This window comes from Coffea arabica, chromosome 4c (assembly GCF_036785885.1).
Source record: "Coffea arabica cultivar ET-39 chromosome 4c, Coffea Arabica ET-39 HiFi, whole genome shotgun sequence".
Taxonomy (NCBI): Eukaryota; Viridiplantae; Streptophyta; class Magnoliopsida; order Gentianales; family Rubiaceae; genus Coffea; species Coffea arabica.
In genome coordinates, this window is record NC_092316.1 from 35274010 (window position 1) to 35294189 (window position 20180).

A 20180-nucleotide genomic window follows, 5' to 3' on the forward strand; every position below is an offset into this window, starting at 1 on the left:
ATCAAGTAGTAGTTGACACTCCGTCAACTTTCAAGTAAAGTAACCAGTCCAGTAGAACACCACTTAGCTACAATCTCCGTCAATCATTCAAACCCCCTACCGGGCCCAAAATCCTCAATAAACACTGGTGGTAATACTTGAGTATACCGATTAGTTGAGGAGATAACACTTCACTCAACAACACTAGATACCCATAGTTCGTTATCTAATCGACCAAGCCCTTACTGGCTCGACTCGATTAACTAGCTAGTGGGGTTAGAGTTCCCAAGAATTCGATGAGATAGCATCTCCAATTGACTGAATCAAGATAAAAGTACGAAGATGGGAATGAGAGGCATCTCCCACTCGGATTGAGTGTGGTACATGCTGCCACTCCAACACTTACAAATCAAGCACAAGTATATCAAGTCAATTGCACCAATAAACACGTACATATCACATTAGGGCAAGTGCGATAAAGTACACCCTTGTCTGACCATACCAATCAAATATCATTCGATCACATTAGTCAAGTATTGAAAACAAGTGTCAAGTTTAATAGGTATTTGGAAGCACTCACCAAAGATCTAGTGCTTTACAAAATCATGTTCAGGTCTAACTCCTTGGTTGGAGTCCAAATCTGCGATACAATATCATTTCAGAGTTTAAAATCCACTAGGATTCGAAACATAGGAGTTTCGCTTCAAGAAGATCAAGTAAATGAAACTTGTTTAAGTAGTAGTCATATGACTTCTTAAACTCTCGAAAATTCATGCTCGCTCTTTTTTTTCCGTAAGGAAGCAAATAAAACTTTAGAATTCCCATTTGAGTCAAAAAGACGACGAAAACGTATTTCTATTTTTCCAAGGGTACAGGTTTTGGCCAAATTCTAGCTTACATACCTCCATGAAAGAGGACTTGAATAACCTAGAAATCCAAGCTCAATTCAACCCCAACTCTTCGCTCAAACTACAAGTGCACACGTCTAGTTCTCGAATGAAAATTTAGGCAGCACGCCCTTTGTATTTACCTATTTTTCAGCCATTTATGGCTTCATTATTTTTCTCAGATCTGTCCCAAAGTCACACACAAGCAATGTTACCATCATAGCCCTTCTATTAGGCTCCAAAATCATCCAATTATAACACAAGTCTAATAATACAACCAGAAATCAGTTTTGAAGAGAAAAGGATAAATAGCATGTAGACACCAAAATTTTGGTTTTGAATTTTATTTATTTAGTTTAATTTTTAGATTTATGTGTTTCAATTTTAGGTTTATTTTGGTTGATTCCTGTTTTGTGGCTCTTATTTTATTTTAATTAGTTTACAAGCTTTTATTTTATCTACTAATTTCAAAAAAAAAAAAAGAGAAAAATGAAAAGAAAATGAAAAATTGCCATTTTTGCTGTTTATTATTCATTTTTATCCGATGTTAATTAGATTGTTGGTTTTCATTTAATTTTATGACCATTTTGTTAAATTACTTCAAAAAGAAAAAAAGGGAAAAAGAAGGAAAAAAGAAAGAAAATTAGCATTTTGTTAGCATTTCTGCATTTATTTTTATTTTTTATTATTTATTATTAGGTAATTAGTTATCTATATTAATTAGTTTTAAAAAAAAAAATGTCGCGGCATGCACGCTGCAATTTTTTTCAGCGTGCAAAGGACATTCACAGAAGACCATCGGAGGGCTAGATTTTACAGGAGTAACAAGCCCCTCATCCTCATCGTTGAGGTGAGGGTTTAGGAGGTTGGGGAGATGATATAAAAGAAAAAAGAAAGCAGCAGCCGCAAGGGAGTTGGGGAGAGAGTGGGACGAATAGAGAGCTAAGGTGAGGATGCAATCTGAGAAGGGAGAGAGCAGAGGAAGTTTGGGGGGGTGTTGAGGAAAGAAAGCATCGACTGACGGCTGGAAAATTAAAAAAGAGTGACGGCCGCAAATCTGCAAAACAAAAAGAAAGTAGGAACAACCGAGAGAGAGAGCTGGGGTTTGACGGGTTTGAGGAGATAAAAACTGGAAGAAAAAGCCAGGGTCTTTGGAAGTAGAGAGCCGGAAAGAGTGACTAAGGAAAAGAGAACCGTGAGTGGAATAGAGAGAGGGGGTGAGATTGACGGCTGGAAAGGAAAAAAGGTTTGGCTGTGAGAGAAATCTGGAAGAGAAAGATCCAGAAGGAAGAGACTCAGGAACTGCAGCGCCTTCACTCGCAGGAAGCTACTTCCACCGACCTTCAAAGCTGCTTCTTTTGCTGACCAGGTCTTTATGACCAAGTGAGCTGTGTTTGCATATTTTGGTTTTTATGACCAAGTGAGTTTGTGTTTGCATATTTTTTATTTTTAATTATTTAATTATTTCTCAAATAAATTGGTCCCTTGACCTTTTCTTTTATTTTGGAGGATTAATAAGTGATTCCTTTCATTTGGACACCATTCCAAGGGAGGTATAACTTCTTTTATCTTTTTCGTCTCGTTCCCTATGTGATCTAACGTGCTAAGTGAAAATTGCATGTTTACTTGCTTCCCTTGCCTTTCCTTAATTCCTTTCATTTATTTTATTTTTACTTTTGCTTTTTATTTAAGTTATTCTTTATGGGGTATGTGTACACCTCTTGGCTTGTAATAGATAGGGCTTGGAGGAGCATTCGATGAAGACCTATTGAAGACGTGTGACTAGCTAGCAAATGTAATAGTTCCATTAGTTTTGGTTGCTTGCTATATGTTATGTGTTACTTGCTTTAATTAGGTTCTTGCATTTAGTCAAGCATGCTAAGTGTTATGTGCTATGTGTTTATAGGTGATTGACATGTCTACTCGCTTTCCATAGCCATGAATGAATGTGATGGATGAATGTACGTTTCCACTAGTCCAACGCTAGTCGGAATTCATAGAAAGGGCTAGTCCAATGCTAGACCCAATAGGCCATTTCCCTTTTCGTAGGTGCATATTTGCGTGTTTCACTTCATTTCACGCATTTTTCCTAGTTTCTTTATCATTTGGCATGCCTCTCTAATCCCTTCCCTCTCACTTTAGGTTTTTCATATTCATGCTAGTTATAGGGTCCATTTGCTTGAGAGTCCCCTTTCGATAAGGGAAACGAGCGGGTGTGGCTACAAAATAGCCTTAGCACGCTAGTTCTCCTTTCTAATCAAAAGGACAATTGAAGTCACAAAGTTAGGACTCCCGTTCCCGTCTTGATGCATTCCTATAGGATTCATGCATTCACTATCACATACACTTCTACTTTATATTCTAACCCTTTTTCCACATTCTCACTTCACACTACTTTAATTTTGCACGTTTTTACTCAACTATTTACACTTTATACCATATCACTCGCACACATGCACTTCATGTTATTTTCACATTATCATTTTTACTCACCTTACTTTGTAAATCCATTTGCACACTTCCACTTACACACTATTGTTTTTTTATCACTTTTTCACTTCACACAAACTCACATTTTCACATGGCATGCATTCATTCACTCATTTTTACGTCATTTAGGATTATGTGTGACCTCTCCAAAGGATCATTATTGGGCTTCACAATTAATGTGATTGGCACCACTCAACCTTTGAAGAGAAATTTCCCCCAATACCCCTAGGTCTAGGGTTTGCATTCATGTAGTGCATCCAAATGTAATAAATTCTTTGGTTAAAACAAGAAAATCTTTGATTAAATCATGCAACTAGCCTTGGCTAGGTCAAAGGGGTGCCTTGGATTTTATCCTTGCCTTCCCCTTTGTCAAATGTGACTCCCGAACCTTTTTCTTTGGTTTACGTGGACTAGGAGTCGTTTAAAAGGGGTTTCTTACTACTTTTTCCTATTTTTTCTTTAAAAATTCATTTTTTGGTGACTTGGTACACCTTAACTCATTACCAAGTGGCGACTCCAATTTTTATTTCAAAAATCCTTTTTAAACTATAATTTTGGGTCAAATCGTCGCATTCTCAACCCCCCATTTAGACCCATTTTTCTTTTAAATCACAATTCATTTTCTAATCACAAATTGAATCAAAAAATACATTTTTTTAAACCATTTATTTATTTATCAAAAAATGGGGCGCGACATAGCAAATTTGACATCTTATAGCATTTTGGTCACAACTGGAACTATGTTTACCGGATTGGAGTATACTTTATACCGTTTCGAAACTAAAACAAAGGGTTACAACTTTCACGAAGAAAAGTCAACCAATTCACATTTGATCTAGGTCACATTTGCAGATTACAGAACCAGAATTTCAATATCAGTCTGCTTGTCAGCACTGGAATTGAATGACAATAACTCAAACTACAAAATTCCGATTGAGGCGTTTTCAGATGCGTTGGAAAGTTAACACATAGGCTAAAATTTTCATGTTTTGACCAAAGGCTGATTTCATATGGATCAAAGTGAAAAACAAAGCCAAATATGTGAAATCTCAAAACTGTCCACAAAACAGTACATTTGGTGTGAGAACCGTGAATTTTTTTTATTTTCTAGGCTTTATTTTATTTAATTACACACCATTTATGCATTTTCTTTATTAGGAAAAATTTTCTAAATAATTTTTATAAGTAAATAGGGTTTTTAAATTATCTTTCTAGTATAAGTTAGTTCATGAGGTTTTAAGAGTATATACCGGATATGGGACCCACTAGTACGGTAAGTTCGGTAAAATTCATCAATTAGGTTAAGTTGTGTATACCAGGTTTAATTTATCAGGTGTTAAGAGATAATTAGAGGTTATCTAGATGGATTATCATTGGAGAGACAAAAGGATAGAGCTGCACTAAAAAGGTGACAAGTGTCACTTTATGATTTAAGTTGGACTTTGACCTTTGTACCAACTTTACCAATTAATTAAAATTGACCCAAAAATCATCTTCATTTCAAGCTCTTGGCCGACTCTCTCTCGCTAGGAAGAAAAGAAAAGCTCTCAACTCTCTTGCTCTCAATCTTGCTCAATCACCAAATCCAACCGATTAAACTTCCAATTTCTCCATAAAAACCCTTAGTTTAGTAGTAGTAAGGTTGTTGGTGAAATTGTTTGGAAGAAAGTGGTGCTAAGTAGGCTCTTTTCTTGAGGTTGTAAGGTGAGTAGTTAAGGAATTCCTTCTTTGGTTTTGATAATGTGAAATTAATGACTTGTGTTAGTCATAGAGTTGGTTTTGTGCAAGATTTTGTGAATTTTGGTGGAGAATGGTGAATTTTCATAATTATTCATGATTTTTCTGTTTTTATATGTTTAATATTGGTTGGCCATGTATGATGGCTTGGAATAGTCTAGAATGGAACTTTGATGCGTAAACTTTCGCTTTGTACCGAAATTTCCAGATTAGGGTTTCAATTAACCCCTGCTCTGGCCGGTTCTGTTCGGCTAGGTTGGAGGCCGAATCAATCTTAGGTTAAAACATGAAAGTTGTAGAAAATAATGTTTTATAGTTGTCTGTAAAGTTTTAACCCAATCTGAGCTCCGTAGCCTATGAAAGGACAAAAATACCCCCAGACTGCCCCAGGTAGAGTTCGGTGGACAGGGTTGACACTTCACCCAATCTGACCAAGACTTTTCACCCTGATCCTTACCGAATTAGAATTTGGCCAAAACACAAAAGTTGTAGTGCTGTGTCGGAGATTTCCAATGGCCCTAGAAACACCTCAATTGGACTTCGGTAGCCTAAGTTATCATCGTTTAACCGTAATGTGGTTAGTTAACCTATTTGTGCGATTCTGGTTTGGCACATTGAAATTTTGACCTAGCTACAATATGAACTGGACTGAGTGGACTTCATCAAAGTTTTAGCCCTTTATCTTAGCTTCGAAATGGTGTAAATTGAATCTCAATCCGATAAGTGTAGCTTCAGTGGTGTTCGTTCCGCTAAGCAACATCAAATCTGTCTTTTGTTTTCCAACCTAAACTTCATTTCCGCACATGTCCTAGCTTGATTTTGCACTTATACGTTGTATTCGGTCTTAATGTAGTAGTATGTAGATTCGGTTTATGACTCGTATTCAAGTCTTATTGTGTTTTATTGAATTTTTTAGGACGTGCCGGTGTCGCGGAGCGCTCGTTGGACAGAAACTTGTGATTTCACTCTGTGTTTGCTTGGTGAGTGTACTACTCACGTGATTGTTGCGTCATGGCTTTGTTATACTTGAAATGTATGACTTGAATGCTTATGTATATGGATGAAATTGTTTGAGACGAGGGTGTACTTTATCACTCTCGCGCTCTATGGCTTATGTGACTGTTTACTGCATCAATTGAATTCTACTTGAACATACTTGAACTGGGGTCGTTTGGACGACTATCCAACGACCATTACTATTATCACTGAACTCAACCCCATTGGTAGTCAATTGAATCGAGTCGGTAAGGGCTTGGTCGAGAAAATTGATATGCCATGGGGACTGTTTATGTGGAATCCTTGAGTATGAGATTCTTGATTCCGATATACTCGAGTATTACCATTTATTGAACTGTTTGGAGTTCGGACCCGGTACGGGTATGTGAGATGGAAGGAAATTGGAGTAAAGTGGGGTCTACGGTATTGGTTACTTTTATACAGTGACGGAGCGTCAAATGAGGTGTGATCAAGTATGCCAAAAGTGGAAAAGGACTCTTGAGAGCCGACCGTATCCTTTTACAAATCTTCTTGGAATGTGATGGTTGTTGTGCTCACTTGATGAACTTATTTGAATAGTGTATCATTGTGATTTTGTACTCCTTGAATACCTGAGTGATGGTACCTCATTGGGCGAAACCTCACTCCATTATATTTTGTTTTCCTTACAGGGAACAACTTTTGAAGACTATGATGTTTTGATGTACGAGTTGAGCTAGTTTAATACATATTCTTTTGTAAAGCTCCTCGATGCTTGGAAACTCTAGATGTACTTGGATCCAAATATTTTCCTTTTATTTGTAAATTACAAACGTATGTGTATAAAACTATTTACCCTTGTTCATGTACCCTATTTGGTTTGGAAATGTTCATTCTCCAGAGTTATGTAACGTTATTGGTAGTTGATTGGATTCGGTCTGGTTGGTGACGTGGCAGTCAGTATTCATTGGCGATTTCGTTTTGTTTTCCCATGTTGCGATTTTAATTCGTGTAAGCGCACTACTTTATTCCAGAACGTTTTAGAATGTAATTAACTGCCTCGTTAGTCCTGGCGAGAGCTTGGCAGGCAGTCCGCTAACCCCTCTGGTACGCCTTAGGGGGCGGTGGGGCTGTCACAGGTGGTATCAGAGTTTAGGTTTGAAATGACCTAGGCAAGTGTGAATTTTGTTCCTTAGGACCTGTGGGGGAAGCGTTAGGGTACTGTTCAGTGCGATTATGCTTATGTTGTCTAAGATAAGAACCCTTTTGTTATCTTTGTAGATTATGGCTGGAACCAGCGGAGAGGGTGGAGGTGCACCACCTCAGAGGCGCCCACGAGTCATTGATTACCAAGAGAGACCGGAAGGTCCGATCCGGCTTTGTTATACTGCCAGCCGGACCCGCCGCTATAGGCGTTGCCAGTATTACTCTTATGCTGACCACGTGGTCGTGGCGGTGCTAGATAAGAGGAGGAGACTTAGAAGTGCCGCCACCAGGGATTACACTGAGGCGCTTAGATTGAGGGGCGTCCTGAGGATGCAGGCTGACCGGATTGGAGAGCTCCAAAGAGACCTAGCTATGGAGCAAGAGCGAACGAACGCTCTGAGGGAGCAGTTGCAGGCGATGAACACCCGCCTTACTAATATCGTCCGGGAGGTTAGAGACCGTTCTGGAGGCATTATTAATGAGTGTGAGGCGCTGATCCAAGGTGTGATTGGCGCCAATGCGTAAGTAGTGGCTCCTAGTGGCGATACACCTAGTGAGGGGAGTATCCCTAGTTCTAGCCAAGGAGGAGAGTCTGTGGCCTCCGTAGGGAACTAGGCTGGAACTTTTGAACCACTTTTGATTCCATGAAGGGAATAGTTAGGACAGGCTCTTAGTTAGCCGTTTTGGCCTAACTTTGTATATTGTTTTTGGAGGACTCCTTTTGTTTCATGGGATGACTTTTGTATGTACTTGACTGACTGTTTTTGTATAATTGCTTGATCCTGTTATATGTTCTATGTATACGTGTTATGTGTTCAAATGCCTTATGAGGTAGTTGTTTTGCCTAATTGTTCATGTTTAATGTAATGAAAAAAGGGGTTATGTGTCCTTTAACATTATACTTATCTTTTGACCTTAGATTGACTTAGATCGATGGAGGGCACTCATAGTGGTCGAGGACGTGGACGTAGGAGTAGGCAACCCACGTCGGAAAGGGGCACTAGGGAAACATCGTCTGGACCAAACCCTGAACCCAGGGTTGACCCTAACGTTCAAATAGCTGCTGCCATGCAGCAAATGACTAATTTCCTAGCCCAAGTGGTGCAACAACAGGGTCAAAACCCTAACCCCAACCTTGATAACCCTGGTAATCATGTGGAGAGCGAGGATAGGGCTCTCGAGAGATTCCAGAAGTTTGCCCCACCAAAGTTTATCGGGAGGCCCGATCCGGACGTGGCCAAAAGGTGGCTAGAAAAGATGATGGACATCTTTACTGCCTTACATTATACGGAGGAGAGGCAGGTGACCTTCGCCGTCTTTCAACTAGAAGGGGCGGCCCGTTCTTGGTAGAATGTCATCCGGCAAAAATGGGAACGGGAGCAGATGCCTAGGACCTGGGTGAACTTCAGGCGTGAATTCAACGCTAAATTCTTCCCTCCTCTAGTTCAGGAACGGAAGGAAGATGAATTTATTTGGCTTCGTTAGGGGGCCTAGTCCGTAGCGGAGTACGAGAGCCAGTTCACCCGCCTATCCAAATTTGCCTCCGAGCTAATCATGACTGAGCAACAGCGGATAAGACGCTTTATCCAGGGCCTGAACGTAGAAATTTAGAAGGATCTCGCAAGGGCTCAAATTAACGCTTTTAGTGAGACTGTGGAGAAAGCTCAATGGGTAGAAAGCGCCAGGCTTCAAGTGAGGAACTTTCAAGCGAAAAATCAAGGGTTTCCTGGTAGTAGTTCGGGGCAGGAGGATAAGAGTGCCCCTTCCAAATTTGGACGGGGAACAGGAGGTGGAAAGCAGTCGGGCATAGGTAGAGGGGCTCCGTCAAGAGGTGGCCCAGCTGGAAGAAGCCAAAGAGGACGTTTCCAGAGAGGTTCGAGTTCGGCATCCCGTGGACAGGTATTGCGGAAAGCCGAACCACACCGAGGACAACTGTTGGAAGAAGGAAGGAAAGTGTCTGCGTTGCGGAAGTGCAGACCACCAGCTTGCCACCTGCTCGATTCTAAAGCAAGATGAAAAGGGGAGTCTTTGAGGACTCGAAAATTTCTGTTTATTTATCGAATATTACAAGTTTACTTAAATAATTAGTTACCCATTTTCTCCGAATTATTTATTTCGACCATTTAAAATCCATTTATATGGAACAACGCCCCTTTTATATTTTAAAGTGTTTTGTTGAAAAATTCACTTTTCGAAAATTCATTTAGTTTGGAACAACAAGTGCACGTCTTTCGAGGCTATACTTGAATCGGGAGTGTATTAATATTGGAGAGTTAAGAATGATCAATGGTAGATTAAGAAAGGTTAATTGAGGAATCAGTACTCGACTCATATGAGGACTCGTAAAAATTTACCTATTTTAAACTCCTATTACTAGCTCATTTAATTATTTATTTGGCAAATTGCTCCGATTATTATTTTATAACCGTTTTAGACCTAATTAAACGGATCTATAGCTTAGTTATATTTTTAAAGTGACTCGTTTCAAAATTTAATTTCTGAAGGCTCGTTAAGTGAAATAGTGAATACGCGATTTGGAGTAAATGATTGAATCGAGGATACAATGAGGTTGGAAAATTGGAGACGTGAATATTAGTCCTAAAATAAGTATTTTCATGTTTAAGTGCTCAAGTATTAGTTAGTGATACAATCATTATAAGAATTTCTTGAAATCTTAGCATTATCGCGCAAAATCGGTAATACGTGTTTTCGCGTGCGCGATAAATTGAAGGACTTTAGACCATTATTTTGGGACTACTAAGAGTAAATAATGATCATATGAATGTGAGTGCATTAGAGGTTTAGTGCACTAGTGCAACAAACTTTGGTGCATTGACAAAATATGACCGTTTTGCCCCTGTTTTGTTCGAGCACTTTGGTGCAAAATTTTGAGGATCTAATGGCTTGTTTATGTTGTTTATATGTTATATTGATTGTGTAAAAATTTTCATGGAAAAATAACAGTAATTGATTGGTTAAATGAAGTGGTTTCCAAAGTTTAGAAAACTGGAAAATGATTCCCGTCACTGCCCAGGCGGTCACCTTGTTTCGGCTATAACTCATCACTCCGATGTCGGAATCGAGTGTCATTTTTGGCACTGGAAACTGGACCTTCCCAGCTTTCATTTGGTATAAAATTCACATTCTAGTTCCGTGTATGTGAGCCGAACGAACCATTTAAAGTCGGCTGTCCTGTTTCTCTGTTTTCCTGGAACGAAATGCTGAGGCTGCAACTTGTGGCTCGAATTCGAGCTAGTTGTGTGCCGAATTTCAAAATGATTTCTTCTGTGAAATTATAGCTCTATGAATGTATTTTCCAATGCTATAAACCAAGCTCAATTCTGAGTTAAGTTGAGTGATTTGTGATTAAAATACGGAACCTGCCCTGCTATTGAAAACCATCACTTTGGACAGATTTGATGCAAGGCTTGGTGTAGACTTGCTAATTGAATTTCTTGGTGTTAAACACCTACCAAATGTACCATGAATGTTCCTTAGGCTTTGCCTACATTAATGAGCCATGTTTGAGGAAATTTTCCTTGACCAAATGTTTGAAATGGAAAACAAAAGGTTCAAGGCAGTTTTGTCTTAGTATTTTAGAAACTTTGGTTGTTTGATTGACTACCCTCCCGAAGGTATTTTTCCATGAAATTTGATAGAGAGATACTCTTTATATAGGAGTATTATACTGCCAAATTTTGTACCAATCCAAGTCCATTTCGATACCTAACTAAAGTCCCAAAGTTGGAAGCTCAAATCTGGAAATTTGTTCACCAGTTTTGAATTTTCCCTAACCTTGAGCCACCGTATCTCGGTGCTCGAAACTCTGATCCTTGATCTGCTTTTTTTGTGATAAACCTTACTTGTAACTCTAATTGGGTTACAAATTTCAGAGGCTAGCTCGCAACGTGTGAAATTTGCCGAATTTCCAAAGTTAGCTAAAAACCAACCCCGGAAATTCTGACTGTTCTGGAACAGAAACTTTAAGCCCATTTTTGAATACCTTCCACTTAAATTCATGGAAAAGTGTCTTCTAAGAAGTTTTAGTACATTCAAATAGGTTTCCAACGGTATCAAGTTTTCTAATTTTTGACATGTAGAATGTGAGATACGATTTTTCAAAATATCGTATCAAAACTGAAAATTTTCCGAATTCCAATGGAAGGGAGTTTTCAAGCACTCCTTATTCCTTCGATATTACTTGAACGTGTTATACTTGATTTTCCAAAATGAAAACTCGATCGCTCTTGTACTTTAAGTAACTCTAATTGAATCTCGATTTATGAGTAATTGAGGTTCGATTTCATGAAATTTTCTTAGATTGTACTAGTGTACAATGTTCCTTGATAATTGGGATATATGAGTGATACTTTACTATTATTTGCTCAAGTGCACACGAGGACCCTCAAGAGGATCCCACGGTGGACGCTTAAACTTCGAGTGCCCTTTTCTTCTCGTTTTACTTGGTGAGTGTCAAGTGTGTGTTACTTGAACTCCTGTGAATTCGATACGTGATTACTTGTTATTGATATTTGAGATTTTGGAAAACAGAGTCAAGTGTGTACTTTATCGCACTCGTTCTCATTCGAAATGATTTAACTCATGCTCAAATTGCTTGAATATATGGATTGCTTGGATACATCGATTGCTTGTACATATCAATGCTTGATACGTGACATGGTATGCTATGGCTGCATACGTCGTTGGAGTGAATCTCCTTGACACACAATTGCACATGGGGACGCCCACATCTCATTGGCCGACCTTGGACTCGAGCCGGCATGGGCTTGGTCGGGAATCTTGGCGAGCCATGAGATATATAAGCTTGACCTAATGAGAGGTCTTGCTTGGCATACTCGAGTAGTATCGCCACAAACAAATGATAGGCGGACCCGATACAGGGGTATGTAAGGTGAAAGGGGACAGGTTAAGTGGAGTTCTACGGACAAAACTTACCCAATTGACGGAGTGTCAATTCGTGGAGGTTATTGATCGTTCAAGTGGAATATAGCTCCTGAAAGCTCCTATATCCTTGAATTGTTTCCGTTTACTTTTCGATAAATTGTTAATTATTGAAACATATTATTGCTTGGCTTGTAATTGGGATTGTTATTTGAACTACGTGCTTGCATGTGTGTCCTTGACATCACGAGCGTTTTGCTCACCTTGTAGATTTGTTTTCCTTAATAGGACTGGAAATGGAGTAAGCGCGGAGAAATATCCTTTTGGATATATTTTGTTTTAGGGTTTCAAGTGTAAATTGGCTTGGCCCCTTTATGATTGTACTTTTGGAAGTTTAATGTATCATTAGGATATATGTGATGTATATTTGGGATTTAAGATGTACTTTGAACACCCGACATGCGGGTTGGATAATGGATGACTATTGTAAGCTTGAACGCTTTCGCCTTTACTGTATTTAAGTTATTTACTTGTGACGTGTAGACTGGTAATAAGCTTGAATGGAATTGCTTGAGTCCTGGCGAGAGCTGGGCAGGCGTCCCACGGATACCCTTTGGTTCACCTTAGGGAGAAGTGGGGGCGTCACAGTTAGTATCAGAGCCAGGTTTCAGATCTCTGTAGTGTATCCTAGGTTTAAAAGTTTAGGATGCCGGACTATGGAACTGGTTGGGAAGTTAAGTGACAACTTGTGAAAATGAAAATTTGAACCTAGGTTTGAATTAGTGGATGACAAGGAGTCTTGATTTTGTATGATACATGTGGGATAGTACGAAATGATCAGATCTAGTTTATTGAATATATCTGGACCTACATGAGCATTTACTTTTAAGGGTAAGCTATGGGAGGTAAGGGTGATATTAAATGGTCTCGGGAAGCCTTCCGGTGGTCCATTATAGAGAAAGACCTAAGGGAGCATTGGAGAGATAATCCAATTCACAGAACTAGAAATTCATGTGATTTTCGAAGGACTTGCTCGCACCCAAATAATGGGGTGGTAATAGTGGTCAATCATTAAAAGTGGCTATCCGAGGAAACTAGGGTGATTCGAGGAGATAATCGAGAACTGAGGGTAATTGTGGATGCCTAGACTACTCGAATTCCTGAAATGGAAATTGAGATACTTAAGGAGCGAGAAAGACAAAGGCTCCTTGTGAGAAGTTTTAAACAACTAAGAATCGACTTGTGGTGTAGTGTTCGAAATTAAAGACAAAATGGATACGTCGATGGATGGGTGAGTTACCTTGGTTGAACAAGTGGAGAATGACAAGATATTCAATAAGGGACATGAGATCTAAACTTCCTAATGCTGGAAATGAAAATAATCCTACAAAGGTATTGAAGATTTGTGGCTCCGCCAATCACTAAGTTAGTGATTTATACTATTTTATAGTTTTTCCAAAGATAGACGGGGTGGCACTCGCTTAAAGGCCATTGCATTTTGTATCTTGTTTTACTATGTTTCCTCTCTTTTGAGGCAATTAAACGTTACTCACGACATGCTTGACTTCACTGCTTTATGATTTCAAATCCATGATTGGATTGTACACATTTGTGATTATTTCGGAGTCTTCCCCTTTTATTCTTGTATTTGTTTGGCGTGATAAAAGTATCACTTTTCAAACTCCATTTGTGTGCACTCACCTTATGTCATGCCTTCCAACATGTTAAACTTATAGGTGGTCAAAGGAGTGAAAAGGGATCGAGGGCAAGGGGGTTAAGTAACTCCAAACTCAAGGAAGTGATTATAGGGCGACTGCTGGACTGAACCAAAACCCTAGAAATGAAGGAAAACAATCACGTAGCTACGCTTTTGACCATACGATCGATGTCCTAGAATGGTTGGTTGAGTACCAAAGCTCTAGACCAATAAGCCAACCTAAGAATCAAGAAATGTGTGAAAATGGAATGATTCTTGAAGTTCGCCCATCTAGGCTTCATGGAGAACCTAATTTCGAAATGGTAAGATTGATTTGAAAGGATACAATAAGGCACTAGTGAGAGCAAGAGGTTATGATTTATTCTCAAACAACTTTGTAGATAAGTATTGGAAAGTGAACTGAGACATGGAACCTCCGTATTAAGGAATAAGGCCCCATATCTTGTTGTGTTTGTAAGTGATGATAGTAATCTCGTGGAAACCTAAGAACTTGCCCGTATTAAGTAGAGAATAGTTAAGATTTATATGTCGGGGTAACCTATAAGTGAAAGAATGTAAGAGTAATATGGCTCAAGCTTCCATTATGAATAGCTACTTTTTGATCCTTTGGTTTGTCTGGCAAGTTAGCATTTAACCTAAATCAATTTGTAAGATGATAACTTTGGAAGAAATGTGTAAAGAGATGAACATTCTTCGAAATGAGGTAGAATTTCAAAAGAAATTGGCTGACTACTGGGAAGGACGATGGAAACAAGAATATGTTGAGAAAATTGAGTTGCTATATAAGAATGCAGAACTGAAAATAAAATACAAAGAAACTTCTCAAACTGGTCAGGTCATGACTTCTCGTGCGCCTTGTGGTTACTGTGGTAAGCCCAACCACACGGAGAATGAATGTTGGAAGAAATCGGGAAAGTGCTTGTATTGTGGTAGCACCGAACATCAGATTTCAAGTTCCGCCAGTGCTCCTAACAAAAGGAAGAAATACTCGGCAGCCAATTGGGTTCGCCCAAAGCAATCGAATGCCAGATGAAAGTAATTAGTACTAATGGTTATGCAGGGGGTTCTAGTAGTGGAAGTTTTACGAGTGAGGATATTTTGACTACCCTCGAGGGATAGGGGTTGTAGTACCCTAGACTAGACTAGCACTTTTGGAGAATTAATCTTTTGTATAAGGGAAAGTCTTTTGTTATTTTGTATCTTGGTAACTCGGCACGGTTTGCTATAATCCCGTTGTTTCCCTTCCCCTTTTGAAATGGTTTGATAAATCTATCCCAACTTGATGTACTTATTATGATCTTTATGATATATGAAACTTTACTCCGCTTTTGATTGGCTTTATGACTTACATGTATGTTCAAATCGTGCCCCACACTTTTATATTGTAATAGGACACGAATGATGTTAGACGTGGTCGAGATCGTACTTGAAAGTATAGACTACCCTGAGGTTTTGGAGGCAACCAGGGATCGTGACCAAATCGAGAACTTAGTGTTGTATTTGGGATCCAATATTTGATCGCCAATTTGAGATATTAAAAGTAGTGAGATTTGGGTTAGTAAAAAGGAAATAGTTGATGGATTGACTGAGACTAACGATTAAGGACCAGATATCGTATTTGGAATGGACGCTTGAGGCTAAATATATAAATTACTGAGACTTGAATGATGTGACTATTAAGGACAAACACTCCGTAGCCTCACATAAACGAGAATTATAATCAAGGGCCAGGAGCAGCGCATAAGGGATTTAAAGTAGAGTTACTGCCAACCGGGAATCCTAGGAACTGATGTGCTTAAGACCATCTCCAATTCAAGGTGGGGATGCTTGAATTTTCAGTGATGCCCTTTGGGTTGACCAATGCACTGGCAGCAATTATGACCTGAATACATCAAGGTTTTAAATCGTGATTGGATTAATCTATGATGGCAATTATTGATGATATATCGATAAACTTTAAGGTTTGAAAAAAAAATCATGGAAAAACACTTGATGATAGTTGTACAAGTCTCGAAGTAGCGCCAACTTTCGTTAAGTTCAATAAGTGTGAGTTCGATTAGAAGGAAATAGCCTTTCTAGGTTATACAATATCTAAAGAAGGAATTGTTATTGACTCAGCTACAGTGGACGTTGTTTAAGAGGAAACGACTAGAAAATCCTACTGAAATTTGGAGTTCTTGGAGGTAATCGAACCTTTCCTTTGGTTTAATCAAGGGATTTTCCAAGAGTGCAAGACTTGGCAAGTTATTTGGGATTTTAAATGTGAGAAAAAAAATTTTAAAAGTGAAAGGTGTTTAACCGATGCACTTGTGTTAGTCTTACCAAGCGGAGGAGGTAGCTTTGTGATTTGTCCAGATGATTTAAAGGGTGGATTAGAATGTATACTAACGATACAGGATGAGGCGATTGTGTATGTCTCTAGAAAGTTAATATACCACGAAAGAAAGTAGCCAATTCATGATTTGGAATTAGTGGTGGTAATTGTAGCATTAAAAGTGAAGACGTTACCTATGAGAGGTAGACATAAGGCCGATTATGTTCCCCTATGACCTTGAAATTAAAATATCTAATAAGGAAAAGTCAAGGGTTGATTGCTAGTTGAATGAATAGAAATTGTGCAGCAAGGGTTGGAAAATGTAAGTTAGTGATTGATCTGGTAGACTTAGCCAGTACGAGAATGATATTGTCCTAGGTGTGAATTTCGATGACGAAATTCCTTTTAAGGAGGATGTGAGGACTCGAAAATTTCTGTTTATTTATCGAATATTACAAGTTTACTTAAATAATTAGTTACTCATTTTCTCCGAATTATTTATTTCGACCATTTAAAATCCATTTATATGGAACAACACCCCTTTTATATTTTAAAGTGCTTTGTTGAAAAATTCACTTTTCGAAAATTCATTTAGTTTGGAACAATGAGTGCACGTCTTTCGAGACTATACTTGAATCGGGAGTGTATTAATATTGGAGAGTTAAAAATGATCAATGGTAGATTAAGAAAGGTTAATTGAGGAATCAGTACTCGACTCATGTGAGGACTCGCAAAAATTTACCTATTTTAAACTCCTATTACTAGCTCATTTAATTATTTCTTTGGCAAATTGCTCCGATTATTATTTTATAACCGTTTTAGACCTAATTAAACGGATCTATAGCTTAGTTATATTTTTAAAGTGACTCGTTTCAAAATTTAATTTCTGAAGGCTCGTTAAGTGAAATAGTGAATACGCGATTTGGAGTAAATGATTGAATCGAGGATACAATGAGGTTGGAAAATTGGAGACATGAATATTACTCCTAAAATAAATATTTTCATGTTTAAGTGCTCAAGTATTAGTTAGTGATACAATCGTTATATGAATTTCTTGAAATCTTAGCGTTATCGCGCAAAATCGGTAAGACGTGTTTTCGCGTGCGCGATAAATTGAAGGACTTTAGACCATTATTTTGGGACTACTAAGAGTAAATAATGATGATATGAATGTGAGTGCATTAGACGTTTAGTGCACTAGTGCAACAAACTTAAGAGAAATCGAAAACAAAACGCACGCGTACGCGCACTATTCCTAGTTGACTTTTGAAGTAAACTTTGGCCACAAAATTTAAAGCTTCCCATGGAAGCTTACCATCAGCTTCAGTTCCTCTTTTGCTGCTCCTAATAGCCAAACAACCAAGAGGAAAAAACAGCTCCAATTCCCTCTTCATTTCTTGCACCAAATCTCAACCATTTCACACCAAAATTGAACACCACTTAGCTTAATACTTGGAGAGTTCATCTAGCTAAAAAAAGGAGCTGCTTTCCACGGTTTTCTTGGACATTCAAAGGACCGAAAATTCTGATCTTGCACACCAAGTGAAGTAGGTAACGATCTAACCTTCAAATCTTGCTTCATGGAAGTAGTAATGCACATTTAAGCCCTTGAATGTTTATGGGTAGCTTGTTTATGATGGAAAATTGGTTGTGTGGACTTTATGAACTCCCACCTTCGAGATATGGACTGTTTTGTGTTGTTTTGATGGTAATAATGTTTATTTAGTGCTTAAACTAGTGGATTAAGGTTGGATTGTTAATAGAAACTCAAGGATGGTGCATTGACAAAATATGACCATTTTACCCCTGCTTTGTTCGAGCACTTTGGTGCAAAATTTTGAGGATCTAATGGATTGTTTATGTTGTTTATATGTTATATTGATTGTGTAAAAAGTTTCATGGAAAAATAACAGGATTTGGTTGGTTAAATGAAGTGGTTTCCAAAGTTTAGAAAACTGGAAAATGATTCCCGTCACTGTCCAGGCGGTCACCTTGTTTCGGCTATAACTCATCGCTCCGATGTCGGAATCGAGTGCTGTTTACGGCACTGGAAACTAGACCTTCCCAGCTTTCATTTGATATAAAATTCACATTCTGGTTCCATGTGTGTGAGCCGAACCAACCATTTAAAGTCGGCTGTCCTGTTTCTCTGTTTTCCTGGAACGAAATGCTGAGGCTGCAACTTGTGGCTCGAATTCGAGCTAGTTGTGTGCCGAATTTCAAAATGATTTCTTCCATGAAATTATAGCTCTATGAATTTATTTTCCAATGCTATAAACCAAGCTCAATTCTGAGTTAAGTTGAGTGATTTGTGATTAAAATACGGAACCTGCCCTACTCTTGAAAACCCTCACTTTGGACAGATTTGATGCAAGGCTTGGTGTAGACTTGCTAATTGAATTTCTTGGTGTTAAACACCTACCAAATGTACCATGAATGTTCCTTAGGCTTTGCCTACATTAATGAGCCATGTTTGAGGAATGTTTCCTTGACCAAATGTTTGAAATGGAAAACAAAAGGTTCAAGGCAGTTTTGTCTTAGTATTTTAGAAACTTTGGTTGTTTGATTGACTACCCTCCCGAAGGTATTTTTCCATGAAATTTGATAGAGAGATACTCTTTATATAGGAGTTTCATACTGCCAAATTTTGTACCAATCCAAGTCCATTTCGATACCTGACTAAAGTCCCAAAGTTGGAAGCTCAAATCTGGAAATTTGTTCACCAGTTTTGAATTTTCCCTAACCTTGAGCCACCGTATCTCGGTGCTCGAAACTCCGATCCTTGATCTGATTTTTTTGTTATAAACCTTACTTGTAACTTTAATTGGGTTACAAATTTCAGAGGCTAGCTCACAACGTGTGAATTTTGCCGAATTTCCAAAGTTAGCTAAAAACCAACCCCGGAAATTCTGACTGTTCTGGAACAGCAATTTTAAGCCCATTTTTGAATACCTTTCACTTAAATTCATGGAAAAGTGTCTTGTAAGAACTTTTAGTAATTTCAAAGAGGTTTCCAACGGTACCAAGTTTTCTAATTTTTGACATGTAGAATGTGAGATACGATTTTTCAAAATATCGTATCAAAATTGAAAATTTTCCGAATTCCAAAGGAAGGGAGTTTTCAAGCACTTCTTATTCCTTCGATATTACTTGAACGTGTTATACTTGATTTTCCAAAATGAAAACTCGATCGCTCTTGTACTTTAAGAAACTCTAATTGAATCTCGATTTACGAGTAATTGAGGTTCGATTTCATGAAATTTTCTTAGATTGTACTAGTGTACAATCTTCCTTGATAATTGGGATATATGAGTGATGCTTCACTATTATTTGCTCAGGCACACATGAGGACCCTCAAGAGAATCCCACGGTGGACGCTTAAACTTCAAGTGTGTGAGAACTCGTAATTTTCTCATTTTCTAGGGTTTTTCTCGTTAATGGCATGTTTTATGCATTTTCTTTATTAGGAAAATTTTTCCGATAATTTTTATGAGTAAATGTAGTTTTTAGATGATTTTTCTAGTATCAGTTAGGTTTTGAGAATTTAAGAGCGTATACCGGACGTGGGACCCGCTAGTGCGGAAAGTTCGGAAAAATTCGGCCAACTAGGTTATGTTTTGGATACTAGGTTTAAATTACTTGGTGTTATGAGATAATTAGAGGTTGCTATTTGGATTGGTGTGAGAGGAAACAAAGAGATAGAGTTGCATTAATTATAGTGACAAGTGTCACCATATGGTTAGTGGTTACTTTTGACTACTATTCATACTTTTACCCTTTTACTAAAATAACTCAAAAATTGACCAAAATTCACTCCAAATATGCAAGCTCATAGCCGGCCCTCTCCAAGAAAGAAAGAAAGAAAACTCTTCAAGTTTTTGATTCAATCTTGCTCAAATCTACCAAATCAACCACTTAATCTTGCTTTTGTTCCATAGAAAACCTTAAGTGAGTGATTGTGAGGTGTTTAGTG